This window comes from Petromyzon marinus, chromosome 79 (genome assembly GCF_048934315.1).
Source record: "Petromyzon marinus isolate PM22_M1 ecotype Great Lakes invasive population chromosome 79, UKy_Petmar_22M1.pri1.0, whole genome shotgun sequence".
Taxonomy (NCBI): Eukaryota; Metazoa; Chordata; class Hyperoartia; order Petromyzontiformes; family Petromyzontidae; genus Petromyzon; species Petromyzon marinus.
Window position 1 is genome coordinate 9,877,841 of NC_133745.1, and position 24,623 is coordinate 9,902,463.

Here is a 24,623-nt window from a genome sequence, read left to right on the forward strand (position 1 = left end):
ACACTACCACATACTCAGTAAATGTTAAAGCGGGAATAATTGTATTATACTGATCGATAGTACAAAGTTAAACAACACAGCCGAGTTTAATCTGACATGCTCAAGTACCTGCATAACTGCATATGATTAATTGCATTATCCCGATTGAAAACCGACCCTCGTCAACGAGGCGGGGCCTAATTATCATAACGGCTCGCAGTAGCATAATCACACATACACTAGCATAAATTAATACGATTATCTCTCGCATTCGCATAGTTTATGCGCATAAATTACAGCAAATTAACATTTTTTCGGATAATTATGCAAATTTCAAATTTGATTTAATTTTTATTATTTTCATCAAATTTTCATAACCTACATATACAACAGACCGCAACCTCACCCCAACCGTGACGCGTGTCGGAGAGCCCTCATGTCGTTGTTGTTGACTCCGTAGTACAGGTTTTGTTTGGGTTAGATCGCGTGAATATATAAATGTTGTGTTGTTATACCTCGCCACCACCCGACACGGCCATCACCACACAGAGACCCATAGACATCGTCACCACACAGAGACCCACAGACTCACCACACTGTCAACCACAGACTCAGCCCCTTTACCGTATTCACCTGATTAAGAGACTCAGTTTTTTTATGTTCTTGTTACAACAAAGTATGGTTTGCGTCCTATAATCCGGTAGTAGGATAGATCGGATTGATTTAACTCACCCGTTTTGGGGTGCGTCTTACTTTACCCACTAAGCTATTCATTGTTGTTATGTTTGTGTTATATTTTAAATACAAAATGTTTACATTTGTGGGACCTCTTTGGCCCAGAATTACAATTACAGAATAAGGGATATGGTGTTACCACCTCGTGGAAATAGAAAAACTTCATCAGCAAAAAAGGAAAAGGAGGAGGGAGACACAGGGAGGAGGGAGACGGGGGAAGGAGGGAAACACGGGGAGCAGGAAGGAGACCGGGGGAGGAGGGAGACACAGGGAGGTGGAGGGAGACAGGGGGAGGAGGAGGAGGAGGGAAATGAGGGGGAGGAAGAGAAGGAGGTGCTGCAGCTGCTGACCTTCTTGACAGCGAATCTGATCGCCGGTTTCATGGCTCACCTAGCGACACAGACGGAGTGGCTGCAGTTGCAGGAGCAGCTGCAGAAGGTGCAGAAGGTTCAGCAGCTGCAGGAGGTTCAGCCAGCACAGCTGGTGCAGGAGGTGGTCAACTGCCTGGCAGACCTGTTCCTCGTGCGGTTCAGAGACTCCGTTCTGGACTTGGTGAGCCACACGGAGGAGCGGGTGGTGCACCGAGGGCTCCTCCGGCTGCTCGTGGACGTGGCCTGGGAGGTCCTCCGCGATGGCTCCGCGAGCTGGGGCCGCGTGGTGGTCCTGGTGGTGCTCTGCTCGCTCCTCCCTCGCGAAGAGGCTGGTGGACTGCTTACGTCTGAGCGACGCGGAGAAGACGGTGGCCGTGACGGACGCGGTGGCCGCCCTGCTGGTGAACGCGTGCGGGGCCTGGCTCGTTGAGCAGGGAGGCTGGGAGGGCTTCAGGCGAGAATTCGGGCTGGGGTCGCCCACCTAGGAGAGCGGCCGCGGATGCCGAGCTCCGACGATTGGCGACGGTGGAGACAAAAAGAGAGGAGAGAGCGAGAACGTCGCAGTTGGGAAAAGAAGAAACAATCCGTACGGAGGAGACGGCGCGACCTCACCCTCACCCCAACCGCGACGCGCGTCGGAGAGCCCTCATGTCATTGTTGTTGACTCCGTAGTACAGGTCTTGTTTGGGTTAGATCTCGTGAATCTCATAATGTTGTGTTGTTAAACCCGCCACCACCCGACACGGCCATCATCACACAGAGACCCAGAGAGATCGTCACCACACAAAGACCCACAGACTCACCACACTGATACAACAAAGTTTGGTTTGCATCCTATAATCCGGTAATAGGAGAGATCGGATTTATTAAGCTCACCCGTTTTGGGGTGCGTCTTACTTTACCCACTAAGCCATTCATCATTGTTGTTATGTTTGTGTTATATTTTAAATACAACACGTTTACGTTTATGGGACCTCTTTGGTCCAGAATTAAAAAGACAGAATAAGGACACACTGCAAGCCTCGCAGAGTGCTCTGCTACTGTGGAAGAGGCGTGTGGTAGCATTCCACCTGCCACGGCCCCTGGGGGAGGTGTTGTATCTAGGCCCCTTTTCCATCTTAATATTAACAAGTAATTTTTCAATACATATAGATACATATTTCTATTGTTTCTTTTAATTTTAATAATGAATAAAAACACCAAACCAGGCCTCAGCATGGCATGTGGGGGTCATATTTACCTTGACCCACTAACACGATTTTGACGTTCAGAGCCCTCCCAGGGTCAGAGGGAGCAGATAGAGAGCAGAGCGCAGTGGATTGCAAAGGGCTGACGTAAACACAAAGCCAGGGTCACTGGGAGGTTGCGTTAGCCTAGATCTAGTTAAGTCAAAAAAACTAATTGGTGCTGCATTACTATTAAAGCAACTTAAAGTCGGAATTTAACGACAGGGTAGGCTAAAGTTATTGATCTTCACACCCACTTCAATTGAACCCTGCCACAAGCTACGTCAATGTAACCATCACCCGTCTATTAATTTAATATGAAATGTATTTCCATATTTTAATAATGTCTATACGACTTGACCCGAAGCCTATAACAATCAGGTTTTCCTAAGTCAACATAAATGCTCTAGCCTCCACCCATACGCAAATAATAAGCAGGGTTAAAGTAAGAGTAGAGAGGAAAAGAAATGCAAGCGCACAGCAAAACTGCAACGTAAGCAAAGGGCGATGTTAAACCCAGGGTCGGAGAGAAAGGGAAATCCCGGCCGTCTTTGTATCCCTGCAGCGCGGGGTAGGAGTGTGTATACGCTTGGGGAAACACGAGTCAAACACCACAACGAGAAGCTGACTCAGACCTTGGATTAATACAGAATCATAACTATGGAACTCTGATGAAATGAAATGTTAACTTAAAACTTTTTAACCATTTCTTTGTGCGTCGGTGAAAGTCGGAGGGAATATCACCCCTCCCTCCAGGTTGTGCACCCAGACAGAGAGGCGCCTTCGAGACAATTTATAACATTTGATTGTTTTACTTGTGGGTTTTATGGTAGGAGTATGACAACGGAATATACCGTGGGTGATCTACACAAGGACACACACTGACACATGTACGGACACACACACACGGACGCAGATACATACGGACAAATCCTTACACAGCAAAAATCGAAAGAAACCTCGCCTTGTGGGCAGGATCCGAGTGAAGGGATTTTTGGGCATAAAAAGAGGATCCTGAGCATTGAAACCTCAGTTCGACTTGGGGGGGGGGGGTCGGCTCACCAGAGTTCGACCGGGGGGTCGACTCTCGGGAGACAGTTCGACTCGGAGGAGCAACTCGGAAGAGTTCGACCCGGGGGGGGGTCGGCTCACCAGAGTTCGACCGGGGGGGGTCGACTCTCGGGAGACAGTTCGACTCGGAGGGGTCGGAACTCGGGGAGTTCTACCAGGGGGGTCGGAACTCGGGGAGTTCGAATCGGAGGAGGTCGGAACGCGGGGAGTTCGACCAGTGGGCCGGCTCAGGAGCAGTTCCAATCGGGAACGAGAGCAACAGGTCGCCAGCCGGCGAGCTGCAGAGCAGGGGGCGGCGAGCAGAAGCCAAAGTGGCCCCGTCGCTACCCACTGACGTTGGCAAGACTCGCAAGGTAGTGAGGCGTCACCTAGTGTGATTTCCAAGAGCTGAAAGACAGAGTATTGCTGAAAGATTATTCTACATTGAGTCCAGCTGCAGAGCGACCGACGCAATAAGCAAGAGCTTCTGCAAACCAGAGCAAGAGCACGTGCGACTTGAGTCATCCAGCAGTGGAGAAAAACCTGCTTTCAGCAAACCAGCAACGAGCACGTTCGAGTTCTCCACCCAGAGAGAGGGAGCGTGCCGATGCAGCTCATCCAACAGCGGAGAGAAACTGCTGTCAGCGAACCAGCACGAGCGTGATCGCGCAGCTCATCCAGCAGTGGAGAGAGGTGTCCACTGAGCAGAACTGAGAGCGATCAAGCAACTCTCCCCCGTGGACAGAGGCTGGCTGCTGCGTGGAGGAGGGCGGCGATTCGTATGATGCACTCCCACACACCTCACCGCTCTAAAGGGAGCGAGGCTACTTCTCCTACAAGCGATGCCAACTTCAGCATATGGCAACGCAAATAATTAATTCCAAACACTGACTATTCAAAACAATTCATATCACTCAAACATACACAGGTCCTTAACCAGAAGCGAACACTCAAGTCCGTGAACCATCTGGCTGTGGAAGCATCGATCGTGTGATAACAGTCCGTCATTTATAAGTATATTCATAATTTCCCTCTTTAATATTTTGTTTTGGACTGTACTTCTAATCGCATAAGTTACCAACCGATCTATCAATACGAATTAACCCTTGGCACCTTCGCCACAGAGCTACGGTCCCGGGGAGGAATCGTGCTAAACCGATTTTCTGATCATACATTCTTATTCACGAATTAATTAATTAATTAATCTCCCGTGAGATAACACGCTCGGCCGCATACCCTCACACTAAGCCATTTCGGTAATCTTATAGTCTGTCCGGTGGATCTGTTGTTACATTTATGCCTTTGGAAATAATAACTGTTTGATTGTCTTTTTATATGAATACCGTTGCATGTTAATCAGTCGCCTGTGATAATGTGCTGACCATTTCAAGCATAATGATCGTTCATATTATAATGTATAAGCTTTTGTGTAACATAGCATTTGCATGTTCTGACTCTCTCTCTCACTAACAGCAATCGCTTTATGCGGGGTCCATGTGTTATCAAAGTGAAATCGTACAGTCGTTGATGATACTGTCTTGATACCGTGTGGATACCGTGTTGAAGTTCCGAGATTGAGAGTCACATACATATTATAGTTAAGGTTTAATTAGAAAATAAATTGATTAATACAGAAGTGGTCGTGTGATTCTTTCCTGAAGTTTTTGCATAAGATCTGTATCCTGCGACGAGATATGAACTCGGGAACCTAAACTATAAACACACCAATCCACACTCATTAAACTAATGCGAACGATGTGAACATGGGACCTAAAATATGAACACTCGGGGAGTGTTAAAGCGAGAATCATTGTATTATGCTGATCAATAATACGAAGTTAGACAACGAGGCCGAATTGACACTAGCGTAACGGCACACGATTGATTGCGTTATCCTGATTGATAACCCCACCTCGTCAACGAGACGGGGCCTGATTATCATAAAGGCTATCATTAACACAACCACACCCACTCGTATAAATTAATACGATTACCTCTCTAATTAGCATAGTTACACGCATAAGTACACAAATTAGCATAATTTCGGATTAATTATGCAAATTTCGAATTTCATTTAATTTTAATTATTTTTCATCAATTTTCACACACCCACATATACAACAAATTGGGGGCTCGTATCCGGGATCTCTCGCAGACAGTTTATGCTTAAATTAAGGAACGAATCACTGTTGTATTAATCAAGGTATTGTGAACTAACATTGCCCTGTGACTGTAAACGGTGTAAACAAACAAAAAAACGCACTCTGAAGGAAAATACCAGAGTAGCAGTGGATAACAAAGACAGTGGGGGTAAGATTATTTGCTCGAGTTGAACCAACACATCCTGTGATACGAATGTTTTTATATGTACTCTGAAGTGGAATTCCAGAGTAACTCACGCCACACATAAGAGACTAGAGTTAAGATACACTCTTAGGTCTATTAACTACACTACGTAATAGAGATGGCACATGACCCGCAACGTTCTGAGGGTGACATCCCAACGCATAACACTGATACAGAATGGACCTCCGAGGAGGAGATAGAATCTATGGAAAAACAATATCGTGAATTTGTGTTAAAACGTACTGGACGGACTGCTAGACAGCAGACAGAGCAGAGAGACGTATGGGAGGGGAGACATATAGAAGATGTTAAGGCACATAGGAGGAAACTACTTAAGGATGTGATGAAATGTAGCAAAGCCAAACGTGACGTAAAAATTGCAGAAATAGCAAGGTTAGACTCGTATCTCCTCACACAGACATACAGAGAAAGATTATGGACTGGGGAAAAATTTGACAGGGAAAGGAAGGAGAAACTGTCCCTAATAGAGGAGGTTGAGCGTCTGCACGCCCTCGTGAGAGAAAAAGAGTCGGCGCTGAATGCACCAGCGAAACCCCCAGATGTTGATACACATAACACATACGGGAGTAACAGTTTACCACACTCCGAGCCACGCGGACGTAAACCAGAGACAGGTCACACAGGAGGTGTGGCTACCAATCAAAGTGGTTTTGACAGAGATTCCCCCTCGCGACTCGAGAGAGGGGAGGGAGAGATACGGATGAAAATAGGAGAACATAGGACTGACAACTTCGAGGGTAGAGAGGAAAAAAATATTAACACTAAGTCAGCAGGATATTCTGTACTGATCGAGCAAAAAAGGGCGGAGCTGGGGCAAGACGAGCGACATGACAGAGACAGCTCATTTGGTAGACACATTCCACGCAAGCACGACCGACGTGGAACCTATGGCAGAGATTACTTTCCAGAAAGACGCACATCACACAAGCATGAGCCATGGGATAAGCAGGAGTCACCGAGCAAAGTTGACTCACGTTACAGGTGCAAAAGGCACTACAAAAGTTATGTTAAGCAGCGCCACCGTGATGGTGACAGCTCGAGTGAGCACTCCTCAGGAACAGACGCCTCTGACGATGATCAACTGTCCGAATACTCATTCAGTAGTAAAACTCTGAAATTGATGGACAAGGCTCTCGTCAGAATTCCCTACTTTGATCCACACGATAGGAACAGAGACATACACGCTCACATCGCAACGGTAGAAGCAGAAGCAGTGATCAGGGGTTTGAGGAAAACGAATGAGAAAGCCAGTTTACTGAGACGAAGCTTGCACGAGCAGTCTATACCATGGGTAAAGTCGCTTTCATACAAGGTTCGGAACGATTTCAAAAAGCTGAGCCTGGCAGTGAGCCGGAAGTTTGGAGAATATTTAACATGGTCTGAGGGATTTAATGCTGCAAAATCTATGACCCAGTGCGCAGACGAGGATCCGCGAGATTACCTCCTACGGTTTAAAAGAGCGTACTACGCGGGTGATGTGGATCAGTATCACGAAGGTGACAAAAGGTTCAAAGTTATGTTTTTCGGGTCTTTGAGTCCAGAGATTACAGAAATTGTGGGAATGGTATTGAATCCAGAAACAGCCTCCTTACACCATATAGAGGATAAGGCGCACAGAGCTTGGCTGTACAGAGCTAAAGACAATAGTTCTACGACACCCAGAGAGAGGGATGATGTAACCAGCGTTTCAGAGGGAAATAAAAATCACGTGAGCAGAAACACAGCACCACCAGCGAGGCAATGGCCCGCAGGCTGGGAGCGATCGCAGTGTGCAGGGACGCATATTTGCGAGAATCGCGGTGTGTGTAGACCAAGAGCAGAATCATGCCGGGTCCCAATGCCACGACACAAGGGGGATCAAACACAATCGGCCCACTTCCGATCGATTCCCCCACCAGTTTTACCAGGAGAGAGCAGAGGCATGAGGAATAGGGAGACAGGCGTGAGCTTGGCTGAGACACAAAAAATGACACGGGCACGTGATGAATCAATCACATTGGTTGAGAGGGAGCTTTCAGTGAGAGTGGTGTCCGTGGAGCTGCAGGGAAATTATGGACCCGTTAAAAAAATTAAGCAGGCTGCGGTTGACAAGGTAAACCAGGAGGGTCCCAATGATTGGGAAACAATAAATGCGTCGGGCACCAGTTCTGATAATGTGGTGGAGAGCGCAAGTGTTGCTCCCGTAATTGACACACCTATCGAGCAGGGAAACATAACTGCATTAAAGTGTGATCCTACAGGAGATGATAACCAACCGCAGGGAGGGGAAGGAAAACCTGATTGTCTGGTAAATATAAATGCCATCCCTTGTGTCGCGGAAGTGCGTGAGTGTACTGTGGAAGAGGCAGATGAATGCAGACATCAGCCTTTGGATGTTAAATTGTGCTCGGGCACACTAAGGAGGGATGGAGATCAGAGTGTTGAAGTGGAGGAGAAGAATATCCGTGACGGATCGGGAATTGTGTTGAAACACAGCATACTCAAAAGCACGGAATCGAATCGTGACCCAGAATCGAATCGTGGCACGGAATCAAATCGTAGCGCAGAAGGGAATCGTGGCCCAGAGTCAAATCGACTCCCAGAGGCAGCAGATGTGCACAGGGCTGCGGAGAATACAAATGACCCCAACAGTCGAGTACGGAAACTCGTGGTGTATGTTGATCCTGGTTACGCACAGCATAACTTCACGCCACACAATCTCACATGGAAAGGGAGTGATAAAATAAATTACCGATACGAACCAGTGAGCCATGTTCATTAGGCCAAAGCCATCACGACGATGAGCCGGGACGATGATGTGATGATGTTGCATGGAAGGGTCATCGGTAACTCTAAGATACCTGGCCATGAGAGATATGATACACTCGTGACTAAAAGAGTCAGTCAGGTTATCAATGACTTGGTACAAGGTGGCAGAGAGGTAACATGAGAAAGTCAGAGAGACACCGTGGTTCTCGTTAACCTGCACTCCGCCATGGTTAACTTAACAATCCAAGAATTGGGTTTCGCAATCCGAGATCTGTACGAAGAAGAGAATACTCGACAGCAAATTCAATAGTTGATCCAAAGACTTGTTGCATTGCACCAGCGGCAGCATCAGTGATCTTCTCCAAGGACAATTTCCTTCATATCTGGTAACTCCAACACTAAAAAAAAATGTGATACCATTAGCATCCCTGGAAACAATCAGTACAACACAGGTACAAATTGACTTTAAAATGGGTACAGCCACACCCATACATGGGGACTCCCAGACCGGACAGGTGGGATTTTTGTTGAATTTCCCACTGGTCAAACCCGAAAATGTATTTCGATTGCGGACAGTATTGAACGTGGGTACATGGAATAATGACATCTCCTATAACATGTAGCCAGTTAAACAATTTCCCCTTGTTTTACCTTCCTTTTAGTATTTCTTTTCTTATTTCAAATGTAATCATAAGTTGTGACGTGCGCGCGTTGTAAGGAAAAATTACTTGAGTAATATTGATGATTCATGATGGAAAAGTGCATAGATTCTTTGTTTTAAAAATGACCCGTGGCCAATTGACCACCGATCATTTTTAAAAGGGCGGAATGTTGTATCTAGGCACCTTTTCCATCTTAATATTAACAAGTAAGTTTTCAATACATATAGATACATATTTCTATTGTTTCTTTTAATTTTAATAATGAATAAAAACACCAAACCAGGCCTCAGCATGGCATGTGGGGGTCATATTTACCTTGACCCACTAACACGATTTTGACGTTCAGAGCCCTCCCAGGGTCAGAGGGAGCAGATAGAGAGCAGAGCGCAGTGGATTGCAAAGGGCTGACGTAAACACAAAGCCAGGGTCACTGGGAGGTTGCGTTAGCCTAGATCTAGTTAAGTCAAAAAAAGCTAATTGGTTCTGCATTACTATTAAAGTAACTTAAAGTCGGAATTTAACGACAGGGTAGGCTAAAGTTATTGATCTTCACACCCACTTCAATTGAACCCTGCCACAAGCTACGTCAATGTAACCATCACCCGTCTATTAATTTAATATGAAATGTATTTCCATATTTTAATAATGTCTATACGACTTGACCCGAAGCCTATAACAATCAGGTTTTCCTAAGTCAACATAAATGCTCTAGCCTCCACCCATACGCAAATAATATGCAGGGTTAAAGTAAGAGTAGAGAGGAAAAGAAATGCAAGCGCACAGCAAAACTGCAACGTAAGCAAAGGGTGATGTTAAACCCAGGGTCGGAGAGAAAGACAAATCCCGACCGTCTTTGTATCCCTGCAGCGCGGGGTAGGAGTGTGTATACGCTTGGGGAAACACGAGTCAAACACCACAACGAGAAGCTGACTCAGACCTTGGATTAATACAGAATCATAACTATGGAACTCTGATGAAATGAAATGTTAACTTAAAACTTTTTAACCATTTCTTTGTGCGTCGGTGAAAGTCGGAGGGAATATCGCCCCTCCCTCAGGTTGTGCACCCAGACAGAGAGGCGCCTTCGAGACAATTTATAACATTTGATTGTTTTAATTGTGGGTTTTAAGGTAGGAGTATGACAACGGAATATACCGTGGGTGATCCACACAAGGACACACACTGACACATGTACGGACACACACACGGACGCAGATACATACGGACAAACCCTGACACAGCAAAAATCGAAAGAAACCTCGCCTTGTGGGCAGGATTTTTGGGCATAAAAAGAGGATCCTGAGCATTGAAACCTCAGTTCGACTGGGGGGGGGGGGGGGTCGGCTCACCAGAGTTCGACCGGGGGGTCGACTCTCGGGAGACAGTTCGCCTCGGAGGAGCAACTCGGAAGAGTTCGACCCGGGGGGGGTTGGCTCACCAGAGTTCGACCGGGGGGGGTCGACTCTCGGGAGACAGTTCGACTCGGAGGGGTTGGAACTCGGGGAGTTCTACCAGGGGGATCGGAACTCGGGGAGTTCGAATCGGAGGAGGTCGGAACGCGGGGAGTTCGACCAGTGGGCCGGCTCAGGAGCAGTTCCAATCGGGAACGAGAGCAACAGGTCGCCAGCCGGCGAGCTGCAGAGCAGGAGGCGGCGAGCAGAAGCCAAAGTGGCCCCGTCGCTACCCACTGACGTTGGCAAGACTCGCAAGGTAGTGAGGCGTCACCTAGTGTGATTTCCAAGAGCTGAAAGACAGAGTATTGCTGAAAGATTATTCTACATTGAGTCCAGCTGCAGAGCGACCGACGCACCAAGCAAGAGCTTCTGCAAACCAGAGCAAGAGCACGTGTGACTTGAGTCATCCAGCAGTGGAGAAAAACCTGCTTTCAGCAAACCAGCAACGAGCACGTTCGAGTTCTCCACCCAGAGAGAGGGAGCGTGCCGATGCAGCTCATCCAACAGCGGAGAGAAACTGCTGTCAGCGAACCAGCACGAGCGTGATCGCGCAGCTCATCCAGCAGTGGAGAGAGGTGTCCACTGAGCAGAACTGAGAGCGATCAAGCAACTCTCCCCCGTGGACAGAGGCTGGCTGCTGCGTGGAGGAGGGCGGCGATTCGTATGATGCACTCCCACACACCTCACCGCTCTAAAGGGAGCGAGGCTACTTCTCCTACAAGCGATGCCAACTTCAGCATATGGCAACGCAAATAATTAATTCCAAACACTGACTATTCAAAACAATTCATATCACTCAAACATACACAGGTCCTTAACCAGAAGCGAACACTCAAGTCCGTGAACCATCTGGCTGTGGAAGCATCGATCGTGTGATAACAGTCCGTCATTTATAAGTATATTCATAATTTCCCTCTTTAATATTTTGTTTTGGACTGTACTTCTAATCGCATACGTTACCAACCGATCCATCAATACGAATTAACCCTTGGCACCTTCGCCACGGAGCTACGCTCCCGGGGAGGAATCGTGCTAAACCGATTTTCTGATCATACATTCTTATTCACGAATTAATTAATTAATCTCCCGTGAGATAACACATTCCGCCGCATACCCTCACACTAAGCCATTTCGATAATCTTATAGTCTGTCCGGTGGATCTGTTGTTACATTCATGCCTTTGGAAATAATAACTGTTTGATTGTCTTTTTTATATGAATACCGTTGCATGTTAATCAGTCGCCTGTGATAATGTGCTGACTATTTCAAGCATAATGATCGTTCATATTATAATGTATAAGCTTTTGTGTAACATAGCATTTGCATATTCTGACTCTCTCTCTCACTAACAGCAATCGCTTTATGCGGGGTCCATGTGTTATCAAAGTGAAATCGTACAGTCGTTGATGATACTGTCTTGATACCTTGTGGATACCGTTTTGAAGTTCCGAGATTGAGAGTCACATACATATTATAGTTAAGGTTTAATTAGAAAATAAATTGATTAATACAGAAGTGGTCGTGTGATTCTTTCCTGAAGTTTTTGCATAAGATCTGTATCCTGCGACGAGATATGAACTCGGGAACCTAAACTATAAACACACCAATCCACACTCATTAAACTAAAACGAACGATGTGAACATGGGACCTAAAATATGAACACTCGGGGAGTGTTAAAGCGAGAATCATTGTATTATGCTGATCAATAATACGAAGTTAGACAACGAGGCCGAATTGACACTAGCGTAACGGCACACGATTGATTGCGTTATCCTGATTGATAACCCAACCTCGTCAACGAGGCGGGGCCTGATTATCATAAAGGCTATCATTAACACAGCCACACCCACTCGTATAAATTAATACGATTACCTCTCTAATTAGCATAGTTACACGCATAAGTACACAAATTAGCATAATTTCGGATTAATTATGCAAATTTCGAATTTCATTTAATTTTAATTATTTTTCATCAATTTTCACACACCCACATATACAACAGAGGCCACATGGAGCCAACCATGGGCACCCGACTCTTGGCCCCCACATGCAGGGCATGGAAGCAAGAAGGGGGACTCGGATTATGACCTCCGTGTGGGTAGCGAAACCAGCCAGGTCTCAAAGAGGTCATCTTCGCGGGCACCATCTTCTGCCAGGAAGACCTGTGGAGATTCTTCGAAGAGACCCACAGGAAACCAAACAAGGTGATGGAGGCCTTGTCAGGATGGCGAGCCAGACGCCATAGAAGTCTCCCTCAGACGCATCCTAGGGGAGCTCCAGCAGGAAGGACAACAATCGAGAGACCTGGAGAGGTCCAGGGTAAGGAGCCTTCTCAGCAAGGTGACTGATTGGAACAGGCGGGCCACTCGCTCACAATGACACTGCGCATCGCCTCCCTGAACATGAATGGGTGCCGAGAGGCGCTGAGAAGATACTACGCAGCGTCCCTTGCAAAGCAGCATAATGTCTCTGTGCTGTTCGTGCAGGAGACCCATCTCGCCATGGACGATGAGGTTGCCTGGAGGACGGAGTGGAAAATGGGAGCCTTTTTTCAGCCACTTCAGCAACACCTCCTCAGGAGTAGCAACCGTGCTGTCACCAAACTTCACTCCTGACACCGTCAGCCAGGTGGAGGTGATCAAGGGGAGGGTCCTGGACGTCCGGGCGCAGGTCGGCAACACCGCCATCCACCTCGTCAACGTGTACGCTCCCACCACTGACAGTGAGAGACCCGGGTTCCTGCAACTTCTGCGGAACCACCTCGGTGGCATTCCAGAGTACGAGTTTGTGGTCATGGGAGGTGACTACAACTGCACGCTGGATGCTCTCGACCGTACAGGGAAGGGTCACTGCAACGCCAAGCTCTGGGGAGAGCTCCAAGCCCTTCTGGACCCCTCCGATCTGGTGGACGTGTGGCAGCTTCACCACCCGAGGCGGCGAAGCTTCACCTACACGAGGACAAGGGGCAATGAACCAGCTACCCAGTCCAGGATCGACCGCTTCTATATCTCCAGAAGTCTTGTCTCGAGCATTCTGCCTGCTGACATCAGGGCTGCACCACTAACAGACCACAGCCTGATCCTGCTGGACCTTAGGCTGCGTGGAACACCAAGTGCTGCGGCCTACTGGCACTTCAACAACGCCCTGCTGGAGGACAGTACGTTCACCGACCTCTTTAGGAAATTCTGGGCAGGCATAGACGTTTTATCAGGAGAGAAGAGGTCACTATAAAATTCCCAGGTTATTGATATTATGTCCTCACTCTTTGTTTTATGAGTGGAGGAGGAGGAAGAAGAAGGTGAGGGGGAGGAAGAAAAAGGAGGCGCTGCAGCTGTTGACTGTCTTGACAGCGAATCTGATCGCGGGCTTCATGGCTCACCTAGCGAAACAGACAGAGTAGCTGCAGGTGCAGGAGCAGCTGCAGGTCCAGCAGCTGCAGAAGGTTCAGCCAGCACAGCTGGTGCAGGAGGTGGTCAACTGCCTGGGGACCTGTTCCTCGCGCGGTTCAGAGACTCTGTTCTGGTGAGCCACGCGGAGGAGCGCGTGGAGCACCGAGGGCCCCGCCGGCTGCTCGTGGACGTGGCCTGGGAGGTCCTCCGTGACGTCTTCGCGAGCTGGGGCCGCGTGGTGGTCCTGGTGGTGCTCTGCTCGCTCCTCCCTCGCGAAGAGGCTGGTGGACTGCGTACGTCTGAGTGACGCGGAGAAGACGGCGGCAGTGACGGACGTGGTGGCCGCCCTGCTGGTGAACGCGTGCTGGGCCTGGTTCGTCGAGCAGGGAGGCTGGGAGGGCTTCCTGCGAGAATTCGGGCTGGGGACGCCCACCTAGGAGAGGGGCCGCGGATGCCGAGCTCCGACGGTTGGCGACGGTGGAGACAAAAAGAGAGGAGAGAGCGAGAACATCGCAGTTGGGAAAGGAAGAAACAATCCGTACGGAGGAGACGGCGCGACCGCACCCTCACCCCAACCGAGACGCGCGTCGGAGAACCCTCATGTCATTGTTGTTGAATCCGTAGTACAGGCTTTGTTTGGGTTAGATCGCGTGAATATATTAATTTTGTGTTGTTAAACCCGCCACCACCCGACATGGCCATCACCACACAGAGACCCACAGACTCACCACACAGAGACCCACAGACTCACCACACTGACACCCACAGACTCAGCCCCTTTACCGTATTCACCTGATTAAGAGACTCAGTTTTTTCTATGTTCTTGTTACAACAAAGTTTGGTTTGCGTCCTATAATCCGGTAATAGGAAAGATCAGATTTATTTAACTCACCGGTTTTGGGGTGCGTCTTACTTTACCCACTAAGCCATTCATTGCTGTTGTTTGTGTTATATTTTAAATACAACACGTTTACGTTTATGGGACCTCTTTGGCCCAGAATTAAAAAGACAGAATAAGGACACCCTGCAAGCCTCGCAGAGTGCCCTGCTAATGTGGAAGAGGCGTGCGGTAGCATTCCACCTGCCACGGCCCCTGGGGGAGGCCACATGGAGCCAACCATGGGCCCCCGACTCTTGGCCCCCACATGCAGGGCATGGAAGCAAGAAGGGGGACTCGGATGATGACCTCCGTGTCGGTAGCGAAACCAACCAGGTCTCAAAGAGGTCATCTTCGCGGGCACCCATCTTCTGCCAGGAAGACCTGTGGAGATTCTTCAAAGAGACCCCCAGGAAACCAAACAAGGTGATGGAGGCCTTGACAAGATGGCGAGCCAGACGCCATAGAGGTCTCCCTCTGACGCATCCTCACAGAGCTCCAGCAGGAAGGAAAACAATCGAGAGACCTGGAGACGTCCAGGGTAAGGAGCCTCCTCAGCAAGGTGACTCATTGGAACAGGCGGGCGACTCACTCACAATGACGTTGCGCAACGCCTCCCTGAACATGAATGGGTGCAGAGGGGCGCTGAGAATATACTACGTAGGATACCTTGCAAAGCAGCATAAGGTCTCCGTGCTGTTCGTGCAGGAGACCCATCTCGCCATGGACAATGACGTTGCCTGGAGGACGGAGTGGAGAGCGAAGCCCTTCATCAGCCACTTCAGCAACACCTCCTCAGGAGTAGCAACCGTGCTGTCACCAAACTTTTCCCCCGACACCGTCAGCCAGGTGGAGGTGATCAAGGGGAGGATCCTGGACCTCACGGTGCAGGTCGGCGTCACCGCCATCCACCTCGTCAACGTGTACGCTCCCACCACTGACAGTGAGAGACCCGGGTTCCTGCAACTTCTGCGGAACCACCTCGGTGGCATTCCAGGGGACGAGTTTGTGGTCACGGGAGGTGACTACAACTGCACGCTGGATGCTCTCGACCACACAGGGAAGGGGCACTGCAACGCCAATCTCCGGGGAGAGCTCCAAGCCCTTCTGGACGCCTCCGATCTGGTGGACGTGTGGCGGCTTCACCACCCTAGGCGGCGAAGCTTCACCTTCACGCGGACACGGGGCAATGAACCAGCTACACAGTCCAGGATCGACCGTTTCTACATCTCCAGAAGTCTTGTCTCGAGCATTCTGACTGCTGACATCAGGGGCTGCATCACTAACAGACCACAGCCTGATCCTGCTGGACCTCAGGCTGCGTGGAACACCAAGTGGTGAGGCCTACTGGCACTTCAACAACGCCCTGCTGGAGGACAGTACTTTCACCGAGCTCTTTAGGAAATTCTGGGCAGGCATAGACGTTTTATCAGGAAAGAAGAGGTCACTATAAAATTCCCGGGTTATTGATATTATGTCCTCACTCTTTGTTTTGAAAGTGGAGGAGGAGGGGGAGGAGGAGGAGGAGGGGGAGGAGGAAAACGAGGGGGAGGAGGAAGGTGAGGAAAAGAAGGAGGCGCTGCAGCTGTTGAGCGTCTTGATAGCGAATCTGATCGCCGGCTACATGGCTCACATGGCGACACAGACGGAGTAGATGTAGGTGCAGGAGTAGCTGCAGGTGCAGGAGCAGCTGCAGCTCCAGCAGCTGCAGAAGGTTCAGCCAGCACAGCTGGCGCAGGAGGTGGTCAACTGCCTGGGAGACCTGTTCCTCGCGCGGTTCAGAAACTCCGTTCTGGTGAGCCACGCGGAGGAGCGGGTGGAGCACCGAGGGCCCCGCCGGCTGCTCGTGGACGTGGCCTGGGAAGTCCTCCACGACGGCTCTGCGAGCCGGAGCCGCGTGGTGGTCCTGGTGGTGCTCTGCTCGCTCCTCCCTCGCAAAGAGGCTGGTCGACTGCATACGTCTGCGCGACGTGGAGAAGACGGCGGCCGTGATGGACGCGGTGGACGCCCTGCTGGTGAACGCGTGCGGGGCCTGGCTCGTCGAGCAAGGAGGCTAGGAGGGCTTCCTGCGAGCATTCGGGCTGGGGACGCCCACTTAGGAGAGGGGCTGCGGATGCGGTGTGTTAAAGTGTAGGTACTACTTCCTCTTCATCTGCCCAGTGTGGAAGAGTAGACCAAAACATCGAGTAAAGGGGTTCTCTAGAACTCCGTCTTGTAGAAATTCTTCCTGTCACCAGAGGTATGAGAAAGCAATTGCAGAATTGTGCCACCACTCCACAATAAACATTTTTTGACAGAGTATTCAAAGAATGCTGCTGCCCACGATACAGGTTGCTGCTTATGTATTTGACATGGGGGGTGTTTGGAGGCGGCTAAGTGACCCAGAGGTCATAGCACTGACCAGGCACCACGGAGTACTTGGGTTTGAATCCACACCGCCTGTGATCAAAGCAGGTTCTCAATTCTAGCGAGCTAATGATCTCAGCCCAGTCGTCATTGACAGCACAAAATAAACCATTACATGGCTGCAATGTGGTTCTGCACTTAATTTGGATAAATTTCATCGAAAAGAACGTTGTTATGACCAACGTTACTCCTACTTAAAGGACAGGTGGGAGGGTGCTGCTCTTTACTGTGGACCAGAGGGCGTTTGAAGGGTAATTAGAAGTAGCTCTGTGATATCAGCTTCAGTGAGCCATTCTCTAACACAAGGCCTGCAATGGTCTGCTAGAGACACGAATTAATAATTGGTTCCAGGGCAGGATGGCGACAGCCCAACCCAGGTTAAAATTTGGGAAAAATAAGAAAATGCAGGTTGATGAATAAAATGCGTTGCAGTTTTATTACCACTGCAGTGGCTTTTCGGCATGGAGCACAGAGGTAGGGTAGATGTAAAGTTTCACGTCATTGTGTACCCCATGCTGTTTAACGACACAGTAAAGACTCGGAGTGAATGCACATCCACTCTCGTTACTATCCACGTACAAATACAGAACACATACAGTGCATGGAATTGTCCATGTCTCTGACAAGCTCGCAGGAACATTCTCCTGAAGCCGGTGCCTCGGATGATTCCTCTGCTGCATTCGGTCGGTGCCTAGGGCGACACATTCACGGTGGTACAGGTGTTCCACTACGTGGAACAGTACATCAAGCGGAGGCGACTTTACGATGAAGAGAGGCAGTACCTGGTGAGGTGTGGCAGGGACCCCCTGGAGGAGGTGTTTTGTCTGGAGGGATTCTCACTCAGAGATCTCAGACACTCGGTGGCAGCGCTGCTCATTAAGTTATTCTCCGTAGTGACGGCCGACAACAGGCGAGCCGGTGCCAGCGTCAACACCACCTCCACCACTGCCTCTCCTTCTTACACTCCAGCCGGTAGCGGTGGTGGATGGTGATGGTGTGGGTGGTGTGGTTGGTGGTGGTGTAGGTAGTGGTGGCATGGGTGCTGGTGCTGGTGGTGTTGTGGGTGGTGTTGTGGGTGGTGGTGGTGTTGTGGGTGGGTGCGTGGTGTGCCGGTGTGAGCCACGTAGCTGCACGTTGGTTCACGGCGACAGCGAAAACCTTGCCACATGCCGCCACTGCGTCTTCGAGTTGCAGCGGCGCGGCATGGCCTGTCCCCTGTGCCGCAGGGAGATTCACTCTGTGGTGCACACATTCCTGGTCTGACAGAACACAAAGATAAAGATCCCCCATATAGCCTTAACAGACTGTAGGGGCAAGTGCTGTTAGCGAGCACCTATGAAGGCCGGAACGGTACACGAGGGGGTGGGTGGCCAGCACCACGCCCGACCGCCTTTGTCTCCCCAGTGGCAATGTTTACACACCGCACCAGGTACTCATTTGAGGCTGAGTCGACCTAGGGGAAGCCCGGGACCGGTTCAGAAAATCGTCACTGGTGTTGGCCGTGAGCGGGAATCAAACCCGGGTCGCCAGGTTCATAGCGCAGCGCGCTAACCGCTACAGAACACACACACAGACACACACACAGACACACAACAACCGCCAACTTGCTGGGCTTTTAAGGTGTGTGTAAAAACACTCTTTGGTTGTTTCGGTAAAGAAAAAAAACATAGTTAATGATTTAAGTTGTTGTTGTCACGTCTGCAGCGATCCTGGCTCTCTTCGAGCCTCGCCTGACCGAGCGCCAGGAGGAGGAGCTGGCCGACGTCTGTCAAGTTTGGTTTTTCTCTATGGACGAGGGCAAATCCCGCGGTGGCATCTACAACGATGGCTACGACGACCAAGAAAACAAATACATCCCTGTGAGGCTCACAGAGACCCAGACATCCATAGATACACCCATTGAGACACCTATAGAGACCCATAGATAACACCCATAACGACCCACAACTACATCCCTGTGAGGCTCACAGAGACACCCACAGAGCCCATTCAGACACCCATAGAGATCCACAGAGACACTCATAGAGACTCACAGAGGCACCAATCGAGACCCACAGCTATATATCAGTGAGATGCACAGACACAGAGATACCCACAGAGACCCACAACTATATCCCTGTGAGACTCGCACAGACAGACACACAAACACAGGCACACACACAAAGGCACACAGACACACAGGCACTACTGCTACTACTAACTACTAACCACTACGACCACTGCTGCTCCTACCACTAAGCGTTAAATATTCCCATCGTGATTGTGACTCTGACTGGCTGTGGCGGCGCTGCTGCTGCTTCGGCTGCTTTTTAGATACCCCAGGATCAGCACCAATAGGGCTTCGAGGTGCAAGAGAAGATTGGCTAGAGAGGGCAGGGTGTGGTGCTGCAGTGCGTGGACCACAAGATGGGATTCCTGGTGGCTGTCAAGATGCTGGTACTGCACGGAAAGTGGGTTGGGGCAGGGGTGATGGGGTTGGTGGGGGGGTGGGTGGGTAGTGGTGATGTGGCGTGGTTGGAAATGGTGTGGGTGGTGGTGGTCTTAACACAGTGGGAGCAGTCGTAATAATTATACATGAATAAAATAATAATAGATCATAAATGGTAGTAAATACAACATGGTTACAAAATAATGAGTATAATAGTAAACAGCAATGATAATAACCTCCGTAAAACTCTCTAAATATAAACTGAAACTATCTCACTAAAATAATAACCCTCTTAAGACTACTATAAACTAGAGACAACCATAGAGATCCATAGACACCCTTAGACACTCATAGAGACCCACAGAGACCCAAATAATTCATAATAAAGGTGTTTGGGTTAGATCGCGTTTATTTATAAATGTGTCGCAACCCTCCACCACCCGACACGGCCAATCAGCAAAAAAGTGTCACGTTGACAAAAGACAAACAATTCACTACTTCAGCCCACCGGTGTGTTGAAGAGTCAATCCACATTTACAGTTTGAGTACGACGTTTCGCTGGTAAATACATCCAGCATCATCAAGCAATTGATGATGCTGGATGTATTTACCATCATCAAGCAATTGATGATGCTGGATGTATTTACCAGCGAAACGTCGTACTCAAACTGTAAATGTGGATTGACTCTTCAACACACCGGTGGGCTGAAGTAGTGAATTGTTTGTCTTTTGTCAACGTGACACTTTTTTGCTGATTGGCCGTGTCGGGTGGTGGAGGGTTGCGACACATTTATAAATAAACGCAATCTAACCCAAAAACCTTTATTATGAATGATATTGGTCGCGAAAGCCTACGTGTTAAACTGACCCAAAGAATTGCTGTGTGCACGCAGCCCTACCAAGATGGAGATGCAGAGGATGGAGCTGAAGGTGATCACGGAGCTGCAGGGGGAGGGCAGTGCTGAGCTGCACGGCGTCATCCGCGTCCTGCACTCGTTCCACTTCCGCGGACACAACTGTCTCGTGCTGGAGCTGTTGAAGTACGCATCATCACCATTGTTATTATCGTCATCATTATCACCATCGTAATCATTATCACCATCGTCATCATTATCGTCATTATCACTATCGTCATTAAAATTGATTAACACGGAAGTGTTGTGTGTTCTTTCCTGAAATTTATGCATAAGAACTGTATTCTGTGCTGAGATCTGAACTTGGAGACCTGGCTGAACACACTAACACATACTCAGTAAATGTTAAAGCGAGAATAATTGTATTATACCCATCGATAATACGAAGTTAAACAACACAGCCGAGTTTAATGTGACATGCTCACAGTACCTGCATAACTGCATACGATTAATTGCATTATCCCGATTGATAAACGACCCTCGTCAACGAGGCGGGGCCTAATTATCATAACGGCTCGCAGTAGCATAATCACACATACACTAGCATAAATTAATACGATTATCTCTCGAATTAGCATAGTCTATGCACTTACATCAATTAGCATAATGTCGGATTATTATGCAAATTTCATTTAATTTTTATTATTTACATCAAATTTTCATAACCTACATATACAACAGAAAGCACCCTCACCCCAACCGAGACGCGCGTCGGAGAGCCCTCACGTCGTTGTTGTTGACTCCGTAGTACAGGTTTTGTTTGGGTTAGATCGCGTGAATATATAAATGTTGTGTGGTTAAACCCGCCACCACCCGACATTGCCATCACCACAGAGACCCATAGACATCGTCACCACACAGAGACCCACAGACTCACCACACCGGCAACCACAGACTCAGCCCCTTTACCGTATTCACCTGATTAAGAGAATCAGTTTTTTTATGTTCTTGTTACAACAAAGTTTGGTTTGCGTCCTATAATCCGGTAGGAGAGATTGGATTTATTTAACTCACCCGTTTTGGCGTGCGTCTTACTTTACCCACTAAGCCATTCATTGTTGTTGTGTTATATCTTAAATACAAAACGTTTACGTTTGTGGGACCTCTTTGGCCCAGAATTACAATTACAAAATAAGGGATACGGCGTTTACACCTTGTGGAAATAAAAAAAAAACTTCATCAGCAAAAAGAAAAAAGAGGGAGACACAGGGAAGAGGGAGACGGGGGAAGGAGGAGGGACGCACGGGGACGAGGAAGGAGACCGGGGGAGGAGGGTCACACAGGGAGTTAGAGGGAGACAGAGGAGAAGGAGTCTAAGGAGGGGGAGGAGGAAGATGATGAGGTGGAGGAGGAAGACGAGGGGGAGGAAGAGAAGGAGGCGCTGCAGCTGCTGACCGTCTTGCCAGCGAATCTGGTCGCCGGCTTCATGGCTCACCTAGCGACACAGACGGAGTGGCTGCAGGTGCAGGAGCAGCTGCAGAAGGTGCAGAAGGTTCAGCAGCTGCAGGAGGTTCAGCCAACGCAGCTGGTGCAGGAGGTGGTCAACTGCCTGGGAGACCTGTCCCTCGCGCGGTTCAGAGACTCCGTTCTGGACTTGGTGAGCTACACGGAGGAGCGGGTGGAGCACCGAGGGCCCCGCCGGCTGCTCGTGGACGTGGCCTGGGAGGTCCTCCGCGATGGCTCCGCGAGCTGGGGCCGCGTGGTGGTCCTGGTGGTGGTCTGCTCGCTCCTCCCTCGCGAAGAGGCTGGTGGAATGCGTACGTCTGAGCAACGCGGAGGAGACGTCGGCCGTGACGGACGCGGTGGCCGCCCTGCTGGTGAACGCGTGCGGGAACTGGCTCGTCGAGCAGGGAGGCTGGGGGCGCTTCCTGCGAGCATTTGGGCTGGGGACGCCCACTGAGGAGAGGAATTGTGTCAGCACTCCACGATAAAAAATATTTTGGCAGAGTATTCAAAGAATGCTGCTGCTCACGGTACAGGTTGCTGCTTATGTATTTGACATGGGGGGTGTTTAGAGGCGGCCCAGTGGCCAAGAGGTCATAGCACGGAACTGGCACCACGGAGTACTTGGGTTTGAATACAGGCACCCGCAAGTGATTAAAACGGGTTCTCAAGTCTAGCGAGTAAATGATCTCAGCCTTGTCGTCATTGACAGCACAAAATAAACCATCACATTGCTGCAATGTGGTTCTGCACTTAATTTGGATAAATTTCAACGAAAAGAACATTGTTATGACCAACGTTACTCCTACTTAAAGGACAGGTGGGAGGGTGCTGCTCTTTACTGCGGACCAGAGGGCACTTGAAGGGTACTCAGAAGTAGCTCTGTGATATCAGCTTCAGTGAGCCATTCTCTAACACAAGGCTTGCAATGGTCTGCTAGAGACACGAATGAATAATTGGTTCCAGGGCAGGATGGCGACAGCCCAACCCGGGTTAAAATTTGGGAAAAATAAGAAAATGCAGGTTGATGAATAAAATACGTTGCAGTTTTATTACCACTGCAGTGGCTTTTCGGCATGGAGCACGGAGGTAGGGTAGATGTGAAGTTTCACGTCATTGTGTACCCCATGCTGTTTAACGACCCAGTAAAGACTCGGAGTGAATGTACATCCACTGTCGTTACTATCCACGTACAAATACAGAACACATACAGTGCATGGAATTGTCCATGTCTCTGACAAGCTCGGAGGAACACTCCTGAAGCCGGTGCCTCGGATGCTTCCACTGCTGCAGTCGGTCGGTGCCGAGGGCGACACATTCACTGTGGAGCAGGTGTTCCACTACGTGGAACAGTACATCAAGCGGAGGCGACTTTACGATGAAGAGAGGCAGTACCTGGTGAGGTGTGGCGGGGGACCCCCTGGGGGAGGTGTTTGGTGTGGAGGGATTCTCACTCAGAGATCTCAGACACTCAGTATTAGCGCTGCTCATGAAGATAGCCGACAACAGGCGAGCAGGTGCCAGCGTCAACACCACCTCCACCACTGCCTCTCCTTCTTACACTCCAGCCGGTAGCGGTGGTGGTGTGGGTGGTGGTGATGGTGTGGGTGGTGGTGTTGTGGGTGGGTGCGTGGTGTGGGTGGTGGTGGTGTGGTTGGTGGTGGTGGTGTGGGTGGTGGTGATGTAGGTAGTGGTGGCATGGGTGGTTGTGGCCTGGGTAGTGCTGCTGGTAGTGTGGTTGGTGGTGTTGGTGGTGCGGGTGGCGTTGGTGTGGGTGGTGGTGTGGGTGGTGGTGGTGTTGTGGGTGGTGGTGTTGTTGTGGGTGGTGCTGGTGGTGTGGGTGGTTTTGGTGCGGGTGTTGGTATAGGTGGTGGTGGCATGGGTGATGGTGCTGGAAGTGTGGTTGGTGGTGTTGGTGGTGTGGGTGGTGTTGGTGTGGCTGATGGTGGTGGTCTTGTGGGTGGGTGCGTGGTGTTGTGGGTGGTGGTGGTGTTGTGGGTGGTGGTTGTGGTGTGGGTAGTGGTGGTGTTGTGGGTGGGTGCGTGGTGTGCCAGTGTGAGCCGCGTAGCTGCACGTTGGTTCACGGCGACGGCGGCCACCTTGCCACGTGCCGCCGCTGCATCTTCGAGTTGCAGCGGCGCGGCATGGCCTGTCCACTGTACCGCAGTGAGATTCACTCTGTGGTGCACACATTCTTGGCCTGATTGAATATACACACACACACAACAACCGCCATTCGCCACTAAGTGGCGGTGACATCATAACGACGCTTGTGCCAGGCTATGTGCACTTTTAAGCCAAGTGAAGTGTCGAACTCCCGCTGGCAGGAGGTCACGGGGCAGACCCAACAGGTGCCACGGGTCGACCGACTGAGACGAGTGGCTGATGCACCACCTGTGCCCCCTACTGTGCCAATTTACTGGGCTTATTGGTGTGTAAGAAACACTCTGGTTCTGTCGGTAAAGAAAAAAAACCCATAGTTGTCAGGTGTGCAGTGATCCTGGCACTCTTCCTGCCTCGCCTGACCGAGCGACAGGAGGAGCTGGCCGACGTCTGTCAAGTTTGTTTTGTCT